The sequence below is a fragment of the Corapipo altera genome, unplaced genomic scaffold (assembly GCF_003945725.1).
Source record: "Corapipo altera isolate COAL_440 unplaced genomic scaffold, ASM394572v1 98, whole genome shotgun sequence".
NCBI classification, from domain to species: domain Eukaryota; kingdom Metazoa; phylum Chordata; class Aves; order Passeriformes; family Pipridae; genus Corapipo; species Corapipo altera.
In genome coordinates this window covers 5,024,868-5,046,645 of record NW_020884914.1, presented here as the reverse complement: position 1 = coordinate 5,046,645, position 21,778 = coordinate 5,024,868, and the positions used below count along the sequence as shown (strand labels likewise).

General features: G+C 37.8%; 1 protein-coding gene across 19 annotated transcripts in view; it reads left to right on the top strand.

The window, feature by feature from the left end:
- Window positions 1-21,778, top strand: part of RBFOX1 (RNA binding fox-1 homolog 1) — a 1,158,532-nt gene that overhangs the window by 698,110 nt on the left and 438,644 nt on the right. Inside the window, exon 3 of one of the 19 annotated variants that reach the window (XM_027654843.1) lies at window positions 735-779. The exons of the other annotated variants lie outside the window; for them this stretch is intronic. The gene's annotated coding sequence lies outside the window, so the exon portion shown is untranslated. The remainder of the gene's footprint in view (window positions 1-734; window positions 780-21,778) is intronic. 19 annotated transcript variants of the gene reach the window in all.

Here is a 21,778-nt window from a genome sequence, read left to right as displayed (position 1 = left end):
AGAGCAAGCTACAACTGTCTTTATCTACCCTGGAATATCTTGTGTCTTATTTAGATATTTCTGTACTTACATTCAAAACTATAAATAATTTGTGGAGTCAGAATACATTTTCACCTTTGAGATTCATGTTTGAATGTGAAGAAAAGGTAGGAGAGAGTCTTAGAAATAATCAGAACCCAATAGTCATATTTATTAATTAACTACTTGATTTCTTTTTCCTGTTTCAGTCTAATTTCATGAGAAACTAAGCTCATATGATTACACAACCTGACCCGCTGGTTGTCTAATATGTTCAAATACTGAAAATTTAATGTGGAATATATATCTGTGTGAAACCCTTTGTATGTCATTTATTTTCACTTTCTAGACAGACTTTTGCTCTTCTGGCATTGCTACTTCATAGTTGTGGGAATAGTATTCATGTTTACTGATATTATTTGGCTGTATTTTTAGACCATTTTCTTCTTTTTTTGGTGGTAAATATAAATAATGTCTCTCAATGTGAGCATAATTTGCTCACTTAGCCATGTAATTACATAGTGTTTGGACATAACTTAGGGAAGAGCATTATTTAAAAGCTCTTCTTCTTAATTTTCTAACTGTTGTGGAAGTAGGAGGATAAAATATAGCAAAGGAAAAATTCATTTGGTTAAACATAGTTGCATTAAATACTGTGCTTAAGAGACACTAGCTCAGATCTCTACAGAAGTGTTTTGTGTTTTTTTTCCCTGCAGGATGAAAATGTAGCACTCAGGAAACACGGATAATGCAGCTATCAAGTAAGATAGAAAATAGTAGCAAATGAAACAAATTCCTGCTTTAAAATCCTAGCAAAAAGCCATAATCCTTCTGGATAGATCCTAATAAGTTCAGTTCCTCTATGAAAGTTGAGGAAAAGGAAAAGGGAATGATTTCAGAATTATTTTGTATCCTGACCGTTTCCCAAAGTAGAGGCTCTGGGTGATAACTGCATTGGGAAGTGATTGTTTTCCAGAGTGGAGGTTTCCTTCCCCTGCAGTGTCCCGGGAAGGGCTGTTTGGCTCCATCCTGCAGCACTGGGGGTAAGGAGGAAGGAAAGGCAGGAGCTTTTGAGCCCAGGGCTTGCTGAGCTGCCTGTTCTAACTACAAACCAAAGCTGTCACCCTTTAGGGGTCAGGGAACTCAGAGAGGGGACAGGAAACCTTTGGGGATCAACGATTGCGGTTCCTCCAGAGCCTAAACCACTCTTGGGATGGGCTGAGTGTGACCAGACAACCCCCTCCCTAAAAACACCTGCTGGTTCCCTTGGATCTGAGGCTGGCATTGTCCACCCCTCATGGGGCACAGTGGCTACACACTCTCCAAGGTGACAGGGGTGGTTTCATGTGTCCTGGATGATGATCACCCTAGAATTCAAACTACATTTGACCTCAACTTCGCAGCTTTGTGTTGCCTCCCAACATTAAGAACTTGGTAGTTTTGAAACATTTAAGTACTTTTGAGTGACATCTCAGGTGCCTTGTATGTAGACAGAAAATTAGTCTGATTTTCAAGTCTTAAGTTTATAGGTTTTCTCTTAATATGGTCATCGGTAATGATATTTGTTTGTTGTTTGGTTAAAGGTATTTCAGATTCAGTCTTCTGACTCATCCACCAATATTCATCTGATGCAATGATCATTAAGAGCTGCCTAATGAGTCAGTGCATCTGTAAGGGGGAGAAGTTGCTTTGAAAAGTCACCTGCAAAGTTGTCTTTTTATGTACATTTTGTGTTAAAAGTTTATTTAAAATTCAGCTCTACATTATACTCCTACCAAGTTTCACACAGGTCTCCTCACTACCACACACACAAATTCTGCAAAGGCACATGTACCACACTCCTGGCAAGTTGCTTTGCACAGGACCATTTTTACTGGAATAACAGCTTCTCTTGGAAGTTTACTATGCTACAAGAATAGCTTTATGTGAAATCTTGTGTATTTTGAATATTACTGCAAGATAAATTGCTTTTAAGTGGAATTTCTAGAATGCAATTGATTGTGTTTGCCTGGGAGGAATCAGGAATTATCCACACAGTTAGCTATAACTTTGATATGCTGCTTCTGAGCAAGTAGAGTAATAATTTGAGAATGTTTCTGATAAAGGGCAGTATATTTCACATTGCCTTAGATTGCTTGAGAATCAGAAAAACAATGTTTTGGTAAAGTATATCTTCAATCCATCTTCTGTAGGAAAGGTAAAGGCTGAATTTTCAATTTTTTAAAAGTTTCTACCTTCATCTCTGAGACTTTTCTTCTTGAAATATTTGCACATCTTTAAAGTACTTTTTTGTAACCTGTGGTTGTTTTCTCCCATAGCCAGCACAGATTGGAATTTGCTGTATTCCATGGAACATTGCTCCAATGGATGTTATTGAACAGAATTTTCCAATGGTTACGAAAAACAAAAGGGTCATAAGACATAACATTGGATGAATGGCTTGCTTTTATTCTGGCATTCAACAGACTTATCTCTGAAAGCTTTTCTCCATCTGTCAATTCTTGCAAATTCCTCAGTGGCAGAGCTTAGTGACAGGTAAAATCTATCCAGGAGGGGCAAGAACATTGGAAGGTCTCTTAATTAGCTTTCTAATTTACGAAAATAGATTTTTCTTCCAGTCTTGAGTAACTTGTAACCTACCATGGTGTTACTTACTTGAAGAAATAATTTTGGTTTGATTGCAAAGGAATCATCTGCTTTCTGAATGCAGAGTTAACAATGAATATCTTGCTTATGCAGCAGAAATTTACTCCTTCTAATGAGTGAAGAAACAAACTGAAATGAATACAATAAACCAGATTTTCTGGAAAAGAAAGCAAACCAGTTGGATTTGATTTGAAAAGAGCAATAGCAGGCATATGTCATGTGTCATTAGAGGAGAGAACTGGCGACAGTATTATTCATTATGTGGTTTCAGAGTGCCCTAAATTGGAGTATAAGATTATTGGAAGTGGTTGATTTCCCCAGATTACGGCTTAATAGTGACTAAAGGGCCCACATTACTCATATTTGCAAAGAAAATAGTGCCAGAAAACAGCAGTGGTTGACTGGAATGAAATGTGGAGCCCTGAGGGTTTTAGCTTGAGATGCAGCTTAATTGTGTGTCTCTTGCTTAATACAAATGTCCCTGAGTCTCTGAGGCTGGTGTGCTTTCAGCACTTGCAAATTGATCCAGCAGCTTCCAAAGTATTTACTGGGGATTTTTTCCTCACTGCTTTCTAAACAAATTATTATAATGACTTCACAGGCTAAAGCAGGGTTCCCTATTTCTGACTGGTTTTCGTTACCAAATTCCTGTCAGCTTCTGCTTATTTCCTTTATCTGTTTAAGCTTCTGCAATGTCAGGGTTGAAGTCTGGGGTCATCACTGGAACCTTCCTTTTGCCCTTCTGGAAGAATGACCAGACTGGGTTTAGGAGGTGTTTGCTGTAATACAACTGTTGGCTCTTGCTAATGAAATATGTGGCATGAATCACCTTTAAACAAAAGCAATTCATATTTTCAAGCAGAATTATTAAAGTACTCCGAGGAAGAATTCAAACTGTGTAGTTTCTTATATTTTTAGGGGGTATGTGTAAGCCCTACATGGGCAATGCTTTGCCTGATTGGTTGCAGGGTATGAACAGAGCATTCTTGAGGAACAGCTAAATTAGAAATGACCTGAAATGGAACACAAATTTGACCAAAAAAAAAAAAAATCGTGTTGTATTTCTCCATGATATTTAGAATTTCTCTGCCAGATTCCATGAAACTGAGCCAAAATACTGCATTACTGTGAAAGAAAATTGTGGTGGTGTGTGAAGGTGCTGGACTGAAGTACAGAGGAATAAGTTTTAATGCAATGTTATGTTGAATTCCTGGTGTGCCAAGTAAGACTTTTAACTGCTGTTTTTCTGTTCCCTGCTGATGAAAGGGAAACTAAAGTCCTTTCTCTTTGCCTAGTGAAAATGACAGGTGCAAGTAGCCAAGACTAACTTTTACATAGAAAATACCTTGGGAAAGGACCTAAGAAGTCATTCTACCCCTCTGCTTTAAAGCAACACATGGAACTAAAGTATTTAAATGTTTTATTACGAATGAGCAAAGGAAGAAGTTACCCCTATATTGTGTTCTGTCTGGCAATGATCCTGATTTCTGCCTTTCCTGCAATACCTCATAAATTTAAATAAAGTGTAAGAGAACGCCCAGATTCTGAAAAGGATCCTTGCAGTCCTTGAATTCAGAGGAGTCTCTTAAGTCTTTTTGAGTCAGCATGTTGACTTAGAAAGTAACCGGGATTAATTGGTAAAAATCTATAAATAGTGATGAATTAAAAACAAGATCTTAAATATGTTCAAAATCAACTGAGCTGTTGCACCTTCCAAGTTTCACTGATCCCTGAGTAGTAAATCTCTTAAAAGTTGATGTTGTGCCCATGTTCTTCAAAAAGAAAATTGCTGATGGGGATTTTTAATTGTTATTATTTCCTTTAGCTTAGAAGATTAAATAACTGTCTTACACTGCTCAGCAAAATTTCCAATGAGCATTTATAATCTCTGTAGAACAGGGTTTTTTCTAGTATTTGTTAGAAACATTGCTCCCTGAATTCAGCCACTTACACAAATGAAGTTATTTATTACATTGTATTAGTTGCAAATTTCTGCCTTTCAGAAATTACTTTTGCAGTTCATATTTCTGCAGTGCAATAAAATATTAACTGTAGCATAAGAAGCACGATACTGGAGAATCCCTGAAGTGTCATGCCATTAATACAATGGATGGATATCAGCAAGGGTGTCTGGGGTGAATTGGTATGATTGTTTTTAATGTATAGGAGAAATTCAAGGTGCAGAATGAAATTATTCCAGTTCCTTCTAAGACGAGAACTCAAAATTTGGAAACAGAATTTTTCTAGAAGGAGAAAACCTACATGAAGAGTTACAAATGGCATTTGAAAACCAGAGGGAATAGTTAAGGCAAACACACGAATGATGTCCCAATAATATTTTTTTTTTGTGATCACTATTTATATCTCATACATTTTTGAGGTCAATTATTAGGGGTTGAAAGCTACATTCTGTTGTTCTGTATAAAACCCCACTGAACTCATCATGTTTCTTCCACTTCTATGTAGCAAAAATTAAATTTTTTCAAAGTTTTTTTCCCCCCATATAATTTAATACTCTTCTTCCACCCCTTGGGCGAAGAAAAGACATCTTTGGTTATATTATATTTTTCCTAAATCAAAAAATAGTTTCACTGCATCAGGATTACAGGTGAATAAGTGGGAAAACCTTGTTCTTCAGTTGGGGAAACCTTGTTCTTGAGCAGGGGTTGGGCTTTTCAGAAGGTTTGGTCTGGCAGAGCTCGCACAGGGTCGTTACCTGGGTCACAGCTGGGAGTGGAAGGCTTAGACAAAATTTATTAAACAAGTCCTTCCCTTGAGTCAAGAGGAGCAAAAAAGACTCCCTTGCTTTCTAAACTCCTCCTCAGAGAGAAGTCCGGGTGCAGCTGAACCCAACCTTAGCCTTGGGTTATGTCAGCAGTTTAAATTTAAGGAATTACAGTGATGTCATTGAACCACTTTTGTCCCACAGGCTTTAATGATTGGCAAAATGAGAATATTTTCATAAAATGAATCATTTAATATTACAAATGATCAGAAAAAAGATCTTAATCAGAATCATTTAGTACACAACATAAACTCTAAAACTGCTGGTAGTATAGTATGAGATAGGGTTATATACAGAGAATATGTATATGTCCATCTTTCTTGAGATGAAATATGTTCTGCATTGCATTTGTTTCAGTAAGAGTAAGGGGGGCTTGTTGCTTTTATTCTCTCTGAAGCATCAAAGCATAAACCCAGCTAGAAATAGGTAAGAAATAGCTCTGGTGTCTGGTTGCTGTGCCTTGTTCCTGTGCCAGGGTTAATGGCAGCTGATCAAATACAGGACAGGAATATTTGGGTTTTTCTTCTCAGGTCATCTGGGACCTCTGTTTTTTCTTTGCTGCTTTGTCTGCAGCAAAGAAAATAATTTGAGTATCATCCATGTCCCTGCCATTTGGGGATTCGTGTTTGTTATTTGCCCTGCTCTGGTATCTGCCTCTTTACTTTCTTCCACCTCTTCTTCTGCCCTCTCTGAGGTATATTGGGACTGATTTAATGGCCTGTGAACTGAATGGCAGACCAGATGATTTGGTCCCTTCTGTCTTTGATTTCTGTGAAAGTTGTGAAGTACAAGTGTTCTAGATTTGACTGTGCTGGTTAGTTACTGTCACAAAAATCAAATACATGCTTTGTGCCTCAATATTCCCATCTGAAAAACTTGGATATTATTTAGCAGCCTCAAATATCATATATATTAAGTTTTGGGAAAATTATTGGAAGTTTAATCTAATTAAAATACTCATGAAGAAAACAAACTATTTGGATTTGATCCTCCACGTATTAGAGGATGATTTGAACTCAGATCAGGTATTAATTGCTATTCAAATATTACACTTTTTTTTTTTTTTGTTGAGTGATTACATGCCATTAGTTTGTCCATTGCACAGTTGGTTGTCTCATCCTTGTAATATTCTTCTGTCACTTTTCATGGCTGAAAGATGTGGTACTTTACCCATTCCAGTTTCTGTAATGCTGTTAATGTTTAGATGTATGAAATGCTGTGTCCCAAAATGCAGAGCATGTGAGGGAATGCTAATTGAAATTACTGTATTTATTTCTTTCTGAGGAAAAGTATCAATGTGGTATAATAGTGTCTCTGAGGGCCAGAGATCATGGAATTCGTGCTCACAATAACAGCAATTTACTTTGTGCTGGAGATAAGAGGAGACAGTCCTTTTCTGGGAATAGTTACGGCAAACACACATGGATGATGTCCCAGTAAGATTCTTTTTGTGATCACTATTTATATCTCATACATTTTTGAGATCAGTTATTAGGAGATGAAAGCTACATTCTGTTGTTCTGTATAAAACCCCACTGAACTCATCATATTTCTTCCACTTCTATGTAGCAAAAATTAATTTTTTTCAAGGTTATGTTTTTTCCCCCGTATAGTTTAACACTCTTCTTCCACCCCTTGGGCGAAGAAAAGACATCTTTGGTTATATTATATTTTTCCTAAATCAAAAAATAGTTTCACTGCGTCAGGATTACAGGTGAATAAGTGGGAAAACCTTGTTCTTCAGTTGGGGAAACCTTGTTCTTGAGCAGGGGTTGGACTTGACACAAGGTTTGATCTGGCAGAGCTCGCACAGGGAGCTCTGGGAGCTACAACTTTCATGCTGTATGAAGCCAAAGCCCAAGGCACTCAGATAACACATATTAATAGGGACAAAACTTATAATATTCAGGGAGTAAATATTCACCGCCTCCATGTTAATCCAGAAACTGAGCACTGGGATTGTTGGATCTAAAGCCAGATGGAGAAGTATCTGCTCTTCTCTAGATGGAATCTTTGAAAACAGAGATGACCAGGCAGCATCAAAGAGGCAGGTCAGCAGTGCAGGGTGTGCCTGGAGCTGTGACAGGGGAGGGGCTTCAAACGGTACCTGCACCCCTGAGAATAACTGAAAAACCTCAGTTGCCTATGTCTCTGTAAAGAATCTGTGCTTTCCCTCAATTTTCCACAAAAATACAGTCAGTGTGTATTTCAGGTTCACAGTAAGAGGTTTCTGCCTAGGGTTTGCATGACCTTTGCACCTACAATATTTGCAGTGCTTGTTTATTCTGTTGGCTGAAAAATAAACTTTTTCAAAGAGCTAGAAACTTGCATTCTTTCCCTAAATAATACTCTGTCACTCTTATTACTGTCTGCATTCCTCACTTCAGTGTAGGAATGAACTGGGTTTGCCATAAAAGCAGATGTGCCTTGGAAGAGCTTTGTTTTCATGTCACAGAGTTGCACCACTGGACATTCAGTGCAGTTGTTACCATTTTAAATGTTACCATTAACAGAAGCTTGTGGTAGTAAAAAACTTTTTGTGAGTTTCTCTCTTCAGGAGGTACAACGTTCTTGCTCTTAGTTAGACTGTCACCAAAGCTTTTAAATGATGCTTTTTCTGTCAGGGCATGGAACAAGGGCCAGCTCAAAGGGGAGCAGCTCAATCTGCTTGAGCAGTTTTGCTCCACCACATGGATTTTGTGCCAAAGAATGAAATAATGTCCTAATGATGTTTAGTTAAGCTCTAATAATTATCTTAATGCAGCCTATTGTGGCTGCTATATTTGTTCAGATATTTTACTGTTTGTAGAACAGCTCAAATGCAATTCTTAGTTTAAATTTATGTGATATTACATAATCTGAAATAGTGTTTCTTTGCATGTCTGTGTTTGGTGCAGAGCTGTGCCCACTGATGGTAATGAAGTGTTTGCTAAAAGTTTCAGGAAAATATTTTACCAATATACAGTATCTATTTGTGCATTTTGGTGCAGTTGCACATAAAATATGTGGGTTTTATTTAAAAAATCTCTGGGATGTTTTTTGAATGAGGCTTTGTCTATAAAACTGCAGGCCCAAATGCTTCTCTGTTCTCTAGAAAATAATCTTGTTCATTTGAAACAGAATGTCAAGTACTCCAAAAGAAAGGATTTAAAATATTCACAGAAGATACACTGAGAAATCTGATGGCAAACCATGGAAAACTTGAAAGCCAAATATTATTTTATTGTCTGCATTTTAGCATGAAAAGTAAAAGCCTGTGCTGTGTTTGTTTGTAAATCTACTTTTACCTGACTTCTTCTTCAGTAACAAAACCTTAAAACCCTGCAATAATTTTATTCCATTTTCTCCTCAGTTCGCTGTAAGACTAAAAGGATTTTAATTAGACCCACTTCACAAACTGTACCGAGAGTATCAGTGGTGCCTGCTCATGAAATGAAAGAGTAAATGAAGCAGAAAGATGCTGTAGTCCCAGGCACATTTTATTGGGGTTGACAGTGTTAACTTATTTAGCAGGAAAGAGCCACTCTCTTCAGGGCTTGAGTTACTGGAGGAGTTCTGGGGTCTTTGTCACACAGAGGTTGCGTTAGAATATCATAAAAAGTCCATCTTTCCCTTTAAAGTTTCTATTAAGAACTATTCTGGCTAGCACACAGATTGCATATAAAATGTATTTTTTTTCTTACTTTTTCTCATTCAAGTTGGAATAATAGATGTCGTTTAGAGCAGTGGCACTCACAAATCTATACACCATGCTGGAGCATTAATTTGTTCAGCTTCTTTTCAGGCTTTTCAGAGGGAAAACAGAGGTTTTTAAAAAAATAATTCAAATTTTTCAACTCTGAATAAATCTGGTTATAATACATGTAAATATCCAGAGCTAGTGACAAATTGGCATATGGCTGTAATGTAGCAAATGGAGCAAGAGCTGCCATCATTAGTCCTGAAATATCTTGTACAAAGTCTGTTTGTAATTCGCTAATTTGATATTCAAATTCTGTTTGTTGTTGTTCCTGCAGGACCCCTACCTAAATTAACAGTACTGAATTGCAGCCTAATGGACCTATCTTTCACCCACACTTTGATTTGTCAGAACTGTTACAAATTAAACATTTGTTATTTAGCAAAACATTATTTTGTGTATTTTCCCTGATCAGTAAGCAAAAATTTAAAGCAGTTAAAAAATGTAGAAAATGGCAGTTGAGGTTTACATCAAGTTGTCATTTCCCAGCACTTAATAGCTGCATAAATGTTTAAAGCCAAGGAAACTTTCAAAATTTATTTTCAACCTTATTCTTATCCTCAGTAAGTATTAAATGGCCTTTTTTATTTTCTGAGCAGGTTAAGAGAGGCTAATGCTTAGGTCCCATGCCAGGAGAGGGCACACAGTGGGCTAAAAATAGGGAATAACATGGGACTAGATTTGAATTTGCTCTTTCCCATTGGCAGTATCTTAAAACTGGCAAACTGTTTCCTATTCATTTTCGTGGAGCTGGTGATGGATCATGTTATAGCATAAGGAGACACTGTGAACAGGTCTGGGGGTCTGAGAGGAGGGGTGGCACGTTTGTCACAGATTGTGCAGTGAGTTAAACATTGTCCCTGCTGTCCCCTGTGCTCTGTAGTGCCATTGTACTCGAGGAGTGTGTGCAACGTGGAAAAGAGCAGATGGTTCTGGCTGTGCCACCTCCTCTGGAGTTCATATCCTGGCTGAACTGCCAGGGACACCTCCAGTAGGTGCATTTCTCTGCTGTTCCTCATTCCCACACAGGGCTGGGTGGTTGCTGTTCATCTGAGCAGAATGTGTGGTCATTATATGGAGCAGAACTTTCCAGTGGCTGGTTGCTTTATTCAGTTTTTTATCAGACTTGCTTTTGTAGTTCTGGTGCAGTCAAATCTAGTGCACATTCACTGGTCGAAACTCAGAAAATGCATTTTGCTTCCTTCTTCCTCCCTCCCTTCTCTAAATCAGGCAGATATTATGTCACTTGTTCCCTCCAGGGCACAAGAGGGAACATTCCCTGCTTAGTTCAACTGGATTTCTCTCAGGAAACTGTTAACAACATTACAGTTATTAACTAATCATTACAGATTATTACAGATAACACTGATGAGATTTTGTTTCATTTAGCTCATGCTTTCTCATAAAATGACATGCTAAGATGCTCCTCAAACTTTCTGAAGTTTTTATCCCTCAAACTTTCTAAAGTTTTTATCCCTATCAGATATTGTAATCTAATAATATAAACCAAGAAACTTGTAGCTATTGCAACACATTTCACACATAGCCTTCCCAAGTAGAATATTGTGTGGGCAGCGTAATATTTTATTGCAGTTACTAAGTTTTACCTTTTTAAATCAGCAGGGGAGAAGTATCAAAGGACCTTATTTCAAGCACTGTTTCCCTTTATTGGAGCAGGCAACTAAATAAATTAATTTAGCTATTGAAAGAAACTATGGTTTCATTTGTGGTAGTTTTTTCCCCCACCTCTAATTGTCTCTCAGTCCCTAAACAAATATACTTTGCCGTTGTGTGTGTAGGATGATGGGCATTGTTGACCACTGATTTAATCCTGGAGCTTCAGGTATCTCCTGGTATCTTAAGACAAGGAAAACTTTTACCTGAGAGAAAAGGTTTGCAGCCTTCAACCTGGTGCTCCACAATAACTGATGTAGAAAGCTATCAATTTTTTTTTATTTTTTTTTTTTATGCCAAATAAGTTACTGGAAAACAAGTTAAAGAACATGAGTCCAGGCTTTTAGGCTGGGATACAGTGAAATATCAAGAATTGTTTTGTGCATGTCAGTTCAGAATTGTTCCAGTAAAGCAGAGACCCCAAGGTCAGATGGGTCAGATGGTGGCAGAGTCAGAATGTTTTGCTGATTTGATTACTCAGGTTCATGTTATTGGTATCTCCTGTCTCTGGATGAGCATTTCCCAGCTTTTAAAATTCATAGACTGTGTTTTACAAATTCATCTCATGTCATGGAGTGCCTTAGATTAGTCAGTACAGTACACTGCAGGAATATGCAGGTAAATAGTTCATGACTTGGGGCAGGGCAATAATATTTTTGTTTTTTGTTATATGTTCAGTCAGCAGCTCTGCAGTGGTTTATTTATGCTTTTAAATGCAGATAAAGATGCAGCACAGAAATAGTAGAACTTTGAATTTTGTACCTCTAATACTATAGATGCCATGAGAATCCCTCTCTTGCTTTAAGGGATATTTACTTAGCACATATATGAACTGTAAATGAACCTTCTCAGTCTCCACCTAAACTGATACAGAACTAATGGCTTTATTTTGGAATAGATTTGTAAATGAGAAATTTTAAGAATTCTGGCTGCCCCAAGGACCTTGGGTTGGACCCTTCAGCCCACAGACACACTCAGGGCCAGCAGGAATTATTATCCAAGTGGGCTGTGAAGGGAGAGAGCAATTTGGGAGAGATAAAGCTTCTGTAGGTTCTAAGAAAATACATCCATAGCTGAATAAGTTGAGAATTCCACTTGATCCAAAGCACTTCTGGCTACAATTTCCTTTGTAGAAGAGGGAGATAAGATTCTCAGTTGCCAGATCTACACACTCTGTGTTGTTGAATCGAGTGCTCTGTTTTTCTTTCTTAAACTCTGTCAGTGATTTCCTGGAGTCACTGTGCAAATCTCTCTTAATTCCCAGTCTAGAAGGATTTGCTGATTGCTGGTAATTCTTTGATCACTTCTTCAAACAAGTGATCGTAATAATTATAATGCTCTTATTTAATGAGGCAGCACTCCTCTAAGGACTAAGCAAATATTATTTATGGCTCAAGTAATTCAGGTACAGAGAAGTTTAAATCATCATGGAGTACCCAAGGGAGGGCTGCACTATTTCTGTCTGAGATGTCTGAGAAGAAATACAAGTGCTTGCATCCTATAAGATTTGCTCAGAAGATCTGATGTGCCTCAAATGATGCAACTTTTTGTGCATAAATATGAGGACATTGCAGAGATCTTTGCTGTGATAGATTCAGTTCTTTACAAAGAAGCAGTTCCTCCAAGATTTACTGCAAAGTGTTTGTTCACATGTTTTTCAGTCCAGAGTCTTTTATACTTTTCACCTCAACTGTCTCTCCTTCCTGTATTAAAAAAAAAAAAAAAAAGACTCCGAACTTTCATAAAGTCTGTGTGTAGGGACAATAGTTTTTACATGGCCTTGTTATACCTAATTTCTGCATATAGCCTGTACTGGTTAGGATTAGGAATAAAAAAAACCCTCCCCAAATTACAACCTCTTAACTGAAGTACCTCTGCCAGGACAAAGCCCAAACAGTTACATGAGTAAAGATTTCCTTTGACAAGAAATAGCTCATTTTGTTCCTGAAGTGGATTAATCCCCACCAGGAAGCATTTTTGACCTAAGTTATAACTTGGGGCAGAGTCCACTCGACCAGCAAAGTGGAGGTTGCTCTTTCTTTGATGATTTTCACACAAGAATGTTTGAATTAACTGATGGTACAGCTCCATGGTGTTGTCCTCCCAGACCTTAACTCCCACAGAGGATTGCCCTTGCACAAGAGGAGCTAAATTCAAACTAACACTTTCAGTGGGTAGGGGTATAGAAAAATGTGCAAAGAGATATTTTAATCACTATATTTGGAATACTGAATAAAGATAAAATTCCATTAGGGTTAACCAAGTGACTTTGTTCACTTTACTTTGTGTTCCCCCAAAACCCCACCTGTGGGATTTGCTGCAGGGTCTCTGCAGTGATGCTGGGAAGGGCTTTGTTAAGTAGCAACAGGACATTTGCCATGAGCTTTCTCCAGAGGCCCCGGGTGCCAGCCAAGGGAAAGGAAAACATTTGCAAGCCCCCATTCCCCAAACAAACAAGCTGATTATGTTCACAAAGTACCCAGTGAGGTCAGCCCTGCTGTCCTCTGTCCCTGGAAGCATTACCATCCATGAAATTCTATTTGCTAGTTGGCAGTCCATGGAGCCTCATCTGGTTCTTCCATCCATGATTCATAAGGGCAAAGGTCTTTCTAAATTTCCACATCATCCTGAACTATTCTCTGGCTCTTATAATCTGCTGCTTCTTCCCCTCATATTCCACCATGGTGCTTTTCTTTGTGCCACACAGCTCTCCCACAGAACTCTTCATTTCCCTTGCATATGACCTTTATTTTCTTTTTTTCCTTATTTTATCTGAATTTCTTGGTACGTAGTGTGGAACTTAATATCTTTCTTTCTTCTGTTTGTCTTGCAATCAGAGACGAGCTGAATATGACAAGAATTTATACCAGGGACGGATTTTGTTCATTTCAAATAGAAGTGACCTATGGGAAAAAGGATTTATTGAAAGGTAATGACATTTTCTGCTAGTTCAAAACTGAAGGGAGCTGGAGGGTCACTCAGTTCAGTGGAAGGGGCAAAAAATTTAAAATGGATGGAGTAGATTAAGACCATCATGTTCAGATCCCTATTTTTTCCACTTGAAGCAAGGAAAATTCTAGTAACAGGACTGGGGAAAAAAAGAAAAGCACAGTCAAAAGGGTAGAATGTGCAATATTATCTTTAAAACTACTAAAAGAAAACACAATGGGTATGGCAAATCTTACCAAAAATATTATGCAATATGTTCTAACAACCAAGTAAATGAATCATTTGCTTTAATTTTTAAGTGCAACAGAATAATACTGAAGTTAATCAGTTGGAGAGAAAAGAAGCTTTCATGATCTCTTGAATGTGTACACAATTTTATAAGCATAGTTTCCTGAATGAATATACAGAATTGAATGTATTTTTTAGATTCCAGCACCAGAGATGCCAATTTCCCATTGAGAAGATTTATTAAAATGGATAAATCTTACTGTTGGATGTCTCTCAGTTGAGAGCACTGAGGATGATCTAGTTATTTTTCTCTCATGATTGCTTGATTTAATTTTTTTCATTTCATGAAGCTTTGAGGGTTTCTGGGAATTGTTAATTCTGAAGTCTTAGCTGGTTCCTTCCAAAACAGGGAAGTTTTCAGATTTTATGCCTGTGTGTAAGCAACCATGTTAACTCACTTGAGTAACTGTATTTTGTAGGCTGATTATAAACTGGATTCTAAATAGTTAATATAGCTAAATTCTGAATGAGCAGGCAGTGCCATCTACAAGGTGATGATGTTTCTTAACAGCAATATATGTTATTTTTGGCTTAGGGAACTCTCTTCACCTCTTAGAAAGATGCTCTTTATTCTGGGCTAAAGCACTTAAACATTTTCATGTACAGTGCTTTGTTTCATATAAGGTCCAGTGGTTGGTCACTGAGCGTTCCTTTAGTATAGGAAAAATCTCTTAGTCTTCTTTTTACACCTCTTCTTAAGTCAAAGAGGCAGTGCTTTGAAGTATAAACTTAGATTCTCAGTAGGCACTAACAACAGCAAGTATTTGAGATAGTTCAGGTAAGATTTTCACAGTAAATTGAACTCAGATTCCTCCTAAACCCAATAATTAATTTTTTTTTTAATAATCCAGAAGACTGCTGATTTTTAAGATTTTCACCAGTAAAAACATATGTTAAGGGGTTTTGTGTTGTAGTTTTTTCTCTTTTTTTTTTTTAGACTACCTTTGGTTTACAGATTCCTTCACTTCTGAAATAAACTTTATTTTTTTTCACCAAACTACTCCTAACAAACTGCTAAAAATCTACAGTGTTACTGTAAAGACAGTGTTTCAACCAGTGAAACAGTGGAGAATGACCTCGTTTTTGTAGCATTCTCTGTTTTTCTAAATGAGGCTGTATGTGGTTGTGACCTTATTAAATCAGTAGAATCATAATCCGAATAATTTACTACTGTGAGGTAATTATACGGGCACGTTTTTGAAAAAATAATTTAGTTTTACCTCTACTTAGAACTGCTTGCAGTCTTTAAAATAAATTTCACGGTTTGGTAATTTGTGAAATCATAAAAATTATTCCAATTAAGGAAGTGGTTAATAATGTATATCTTGTATAGTTGTATTATGGAAACCAAAGTAATTCCTGTTTTAATTGTAAAAAATATAAAATTTAAGTAGTGGCAGGCAAATTACTCATGTAGGGATTAATCATGGGCTCAGCTCGTGGAGCTGCCTTGATACTTGATGAGAAAGCCCTTGTGTTGTTATTACTGCAGGGCTTTGGAGTCCAGGGCTGGTTGGTGCTGGAATAGCCATGAGGGCTGCACTCAGTGGTACCTGCAGACACAAGGTGTTTTTGGACTTCAGAAGAGACTCTTGCCCAAACTGTTTATGATCAACATGATCCTATCTGGAGCATAAGGGCTGTGTAGTTTGGCAGTGGGTTTGTCGAAGGGCTGGAGGAATTGGCAGAGCTGTTGTCCATTTGACCTCTGTGTAGCTCTCCAGAAACAAGGGAAGGTGAACATCACATGATGGTGTCTAATTACTAGGGGTGTCTAATTGCTATAGGTGTCTAATTGCACAGGTGTAGGGGAATCACAGAATCAATTAGATTGGAAAAGACCTCTGAGGTCATAGAGTCCAACCTTTGACCCAGCACCACCCAGACCATGGCACTGATGCCACATCCAGTCTCCTCTTAAACACCTCCAGGGGCAGTGACCCCACCCCCTCCCTGGGCAGCCCATTCCAATGGCTGATCACTCTGTAAAGAACTTCTTCCTAATGTCCAACCTAAACCTCCCCTGGTCCAGCTCAAGTTGTGCCCTCTTGACCTCCTGCTGGTTCCTGGGAGAAGAGACCAACCCCCACCTGTCTCCAACCTCCTGTCAGGGAGTTGTAGAGAGTGAGGAGGTCTCCCCTGAGCCTCCTCTTCTCCAGGTTGAACAGCCCCAGCTCCCTCAGCCTCTCCTCACAGCACTTGTGCTCCAGTCCCTTCCTCAGCCTCGTTGCCCTTCTTTGGACCTGCTCCAGCATCTCAACATCCTCCCTGACCTGAGGGGCCCAGAGCTGGACACAGCACTCCAGGGGTGGCCTCAGCAGTGCCCAGTCTGGAGGAATCACCTTGAGTGTAAAGTTCCCTAAATATATATATATATACACATATATATATATATATACACACACGTGTGTATGTATATATAAAACACTGTGCCACCCTTTTAATTTGTTCGGAGCAGTCGCTGGGCATTTATCTTTCCAAGCTCTGCTGACATGGTCAATGTTGTCCACAGCACAAAACAAATTAAAAAAAAAAAGCTATTTCAAAAAGGCATATTCTCCCTTTGAATGATGAGCAGTCCCAGGAGAGGAAGCTGGAGAAAGTAACCATGTAGTGTTACTGAAACAATGAAACAAGAAGGGAAGGAAGCAGAAGGAAGAAAAGACACTGTGGCTGCAGAAAGAGTTAAGCCATTTTTCTATTTACATGGTTTATTTCACAAGTGTCTGACTCATTGGGCATAACCAGCACAGTTAAATTACAAAATTACTATTTGGTTCTTTTTTATTGACTACAATTCAAAGCTGCTTCAAGCCTTCCAAATTCAATCCCCCCAGCTCTTTGCCAAGAACATTACCTTTTATTTTCAGCATTAAACTGTGTAAGATACCCCTAAGGCTACATGTGAGCTCACCCTCCATGATAGGAGCTAACAGAGTGTATCAATTGTTCATGATTTCCCATTCTCCTGTAAATTGGGAGAGGCGGGAGGAGCACTGGGATGGGAATTCTGTGCTGTCAGCAGTTCTCGGGCAGGCTCTGGCTCAGGCAGTGCGTGGAGAGGTAATTAATTGTGGAATGTTTGCAGCTCTTCACTCGGAGTTCCCGTTTAGCAACCTGTCAAAACTAAACTAATAAGGCCCTTGCATGTATTTTGATATGCTGGCTTCACCTTAACTGCTGGGATCCTATTGCTCCTCCCCCTCTTTGGTTCAAATGAAAGCAAGAAACAGCCCTGAGATGGTTAAAATGCAAGAAGAGGCCTTTTCACATGATACACCCCTTCAGTGAAGTTTTGTGGGGCTTTGTCTCCTGGAAAATTCATTTGGTTTAAAACAGCACAGATTTTATGAATGTGTTTTATGAATTTGTTCTCTTTATGCTCCACCTCCTATCCTCAGATGAGGAGTTTTCTTATTATTTGATTGCATTGCAGGTGTGAAATGTTTATTTAGAACCATAATTGCTTGATTATAGTACGTTTTATTTGTGGAAATTAGTGCTAAACTTACAGTATAAATATTAACAGGTTTCTTCTCATGTATATTTTGAATGTCAGATAAAAAATCTATTTTTAGTGGAATTATATTTTAAAATGCTTCCCCCCAAAAAATCTGAAAAATCAGTGTTTAACAACAAAAATAATTAAATGAAAATATTTCAAAATCTATGAATTTCTCAGCACTTCTAAAAGAACCTGTAATTTTGAAGACCATTTCCCCCTCACATATTTCTCCTATTTTATTCACATACATTTATTCAAATATAGACACTATTTTCCAAAATAACCTACAAGATAGTTATGGGCTTTGATTCATCTAGTGTTTCAAAAGATAATTTTTCCTTTACAGTTTTGTTTTGTATTGAGTTCAAGATAAAGATCAGGATGAGAATGTGCTTCTGAGGAAGCACATGTATGAATAGATGGGAACAGTTTCATCTCTTGGTGTTTTCTATCCCATAAATGAAGTGTCCAAGGCCACGTTGGACGGGGCTTGGAGCAGCCTGGTCTGGTGGAAGGTGTCCCTGCCTGTGGCAGGAATTGCCCATATTTGGTATAAAACTGATTTTAGTGTCCTCTCTTATATAATATGTGTTTTAGGGGAGGGTTTTTTTGTTTGTTTGGGGGGATTTTTGTGGGTTTTTTTTAAGCAGCCAAGTCTTTTTCTTGTCATCCTGGCAGTACCTCCCCACTTAACAAGGGATGTTTGCTAACTTTGCAAGAGCTAATAAGTCTCTGCAAATCACCAAGGTGAAGGTAAACTGTGCACAAATAACAAGGTAACTATTTCTCAGCAGCAGAAGTTCCTGTGTTTGCAGCTGGTGTACTGTTTCCAGAGAGAATCATAAATAAGTAAAACTGTGTACTCTGCATCTGAGCAATAATCATGGATTTCTTTGTAAATATTGAGATTCAAATTAGAGGTTGATACATGACAGTGTGTTGGGTGCCTCCGTTTGCTGGAGAACTGATAGAGTGGCATTTGTTGTGGTTATTAAAAAAAATATATATAAATAAGTTTTCTGTTCTTGGGATTTTATGCAATTCTTAAAAAAAGTAATAAATAAAAAATCTCTTAGGCTCACTGCAGGGAAAAGCTCTAGGAGTAAAGCAACAGGAATAAAATAGGAAATGAGATTGTCTGCTTCACATGCTGATCTCTGGAGATCTGAGATTATTTTCCAGTTCTGATGTCTGAGTCTTGTCCAAGTTAGGGAATCACTTTTTTTTACCCAAAGCAGTCAAAGGCTCAGAACTAAAATTTGTTACAATCAGAGAAAGGCCCAGGACCAGCTCCTTGTACTTGTCTCCCAGCTCAGTTTAGAGGGACTGCAGCTTTCTCTGAGCAAGGCTTCAAGAGAGCTGGGTGTGATTTTGAATATTAAATTTCAGATTTCCAAAACACATCATACAAACAACTTGAATTGTCTTTCAAGACTTGGGTAGTTTTGAACTAAAAATGGTGAAGTTTATTTACCAGAAGGGATATTTTTGAGGCAATTTACTTAATATTTTGAGAAATGCTGCTTCATTTTTGGCTACAAAAAAATGTAAATAAGTACTTAAATTTTGTTAGAAGTTGACATGTTTTAACAATATGTGAATCTCCAGGTTCTATCCATCTCCATTTGTTAAGTCTTTTAAGAGTGAAGCCCCAACCCAAATGCTATATCCAATTGTCACAGATAGTACTTGCATTTCATTATTTAGCAGATGACCCAAGCTGTAAAATTGTCATTTTTAACCATGTTTCCTGCCATTGCTTTATTTAATCATTTGTTTTTTTCCAATTTTACTGAAATTGAAAGGACAGACACAGTGAGAATTTTTGAGATTGAATCTTTTTTGCTGCACAACAGGCAAGTAGATATAGAAAAAATCATACCTCTGAGACTGTGAACTATGAGAAAAGTGTCCAAATAGTTGGTGTATAAGATGAAAACTTATAAACTCACAACACTGAGGTTACCTTGTGCTTCTCTGTGTTGTTTGTTTATAACAGTTGGAGAATTATAAGGTCATTACATACAGCACTTCCAAACCACAGCCATAAAATCTGGGAATGGATTGGGTTTTTTAGACTTGTTAAAGCACATGGAAGAGAAATTGTGAAAAAACCAAAAAAGAAAATATGAGGGAACATTGCATGGATAAATATACAGACATAAGATTAAGGTCCACAGGAGAAAAAAAAGGTGTAAGAAAATTTCCTGGCTTGAGCATTTGCAGAAAATGACTTGGAGGACAATCAAAGTAGCTGTTTCCTTCTTTTTCTTTTTTTCCCCCCAAGAAAAAAAAGACTGCCTGCTACCTTGTAAACAAAAGAAAGAAATAATCTCCAAAGCAGGGACTCAACTAGGCCCTAAGTTAGGCAAAAAAAAATCGTGTTAATTTATTACAGAACTATAATTTAAAGTAAAAATAATAATCTTGCTTGGGTTTTTTAACTGACATATGTCTGCAATAATCTGATGTCTAACACAAGTATTCCAGAAAGGCATCACACTTCTATTTGAAAATAGCAAAAGCAGATAATCCACCATTTTGATGAAAGCTTAGTTCAATACTTAAAATAGATATTTAGTAATATGAACAATTATCTGGCTTACAGATTCTTTCTATGGTCTAGTTAACTGTGTAAGAGTGAGCCCATTAAAGGAAATAACTCTGGGCTAGTTTATCTGAGAGTTTAGTTGAAGAAAGGAGGTTACAGCAGAGATCAAATCCAGCTTAGGGAAAAAAAAATCTTTACTACAATCAGTGATGGGCAAAAAGAAGAAGAATCCAATTGGACTTTCAAATCCCGGGTTGAAGTTGAGCCCAAAGTTAAAACAACTCTCAACTTGCAAACACTTTTGATAAGGAAATCTTCCAGGAAAAGTAAATATGATGTCTCAGGATATTGGAGGTATTGCCGTGATTTTACAGAGTTACACTAAGTTAGGAAATGATCTGGTGTGAAATAATTTTGAGGTATTTTCAACTTTCCAATAAGGTACTTTAGGCTCCTCCTCAACTCAGCACGGTGAGCAGCTGGTAGTTCAGAATTTGGAATTCCATTTAAGCACTGCTTATGCAGAAAATCATGCAGCTTTAAGCCTGGCTTTCTACCCCCATAAGGTAAGACTGAAACACGTGTTTGGGAGTTTGACTCAGCTGCTGAAGTACTTCCTCCAGTGGTTTCTTGACATGGCTCAAGCCCTTCACACCTCCAAGTGCTCCTGAGCTGCCCCTTGATCCTGTTCAGAGCCCGAGTCCTCCTGGGCTCATCCCAACCCCGATGGAATCAGCCCTGGCACTTCCCTGCTCCCGGGGTTGGCTGCTGGGGCTGTTGGCAGAGCTGCTGTCTGAAGGGAAATAAGGGAAATGCTAAACTTGCATTTGTGGGCTGGGGGACGCTTAAAAGTCACCTTTGCCACAGGACAGCTTCATTTCTCTGATTGTGTTGTGATTAGAGAGCAAAGGTGTCAAAGGCTCTTCAGCAAACCTCTGTGGGTTTGGGTTTTTTTTTAATGATGCCTTTTCATCTTTGGCCTGAAATTTACAACTGAAGAAAAACAGACCATTAAACATATTTTTTCAATTCTTGGATTTTCCAGTACTTAAGCAAACACCAGTTGTGCTACTTGGAGTGTTTCAGGTTGTATTTCAAGATTATAAACGTGTATAATTTTACTAATGCTAAACTCCAGAACTGCATATCCTCACGGAGAAAACATTCTAGTTTTTTTTAAAAAGTCTGAACACAGTATAATGAGTATGTATAATTTTAAATCACCTTGGAATATAGTCAATAAAAATCACTTTTGACAGATTGGCTTTATACACCCAGTAATTTATAACAAAACAAGAACATAAACCAAATCTGTTAGTAAATAAAGTTTCCATCTCCATATAAAATATACTTGAAAATTTTGTATAAGTTATTGAAGATCCAGTTCCTTTAGTCTTACTGAGAGGAGTAACCTACCTGGGCATTTAGGTTCTGTTTGCAGTGGAATTTAGCTGAGAAATCTTTGTAATCTTAGGACTGGAATTTTTCATCCCCAATTTGTATCCATGGGCAGGAGCAGTCAACACTCAGCCATTTTTAGATGTTGAGACTTGTATTAAAAATCAAACAAAAATGTTCTTTGCATTTATTCTTTCTCTTATCAGAGTAAGTGGGGGAAAGACT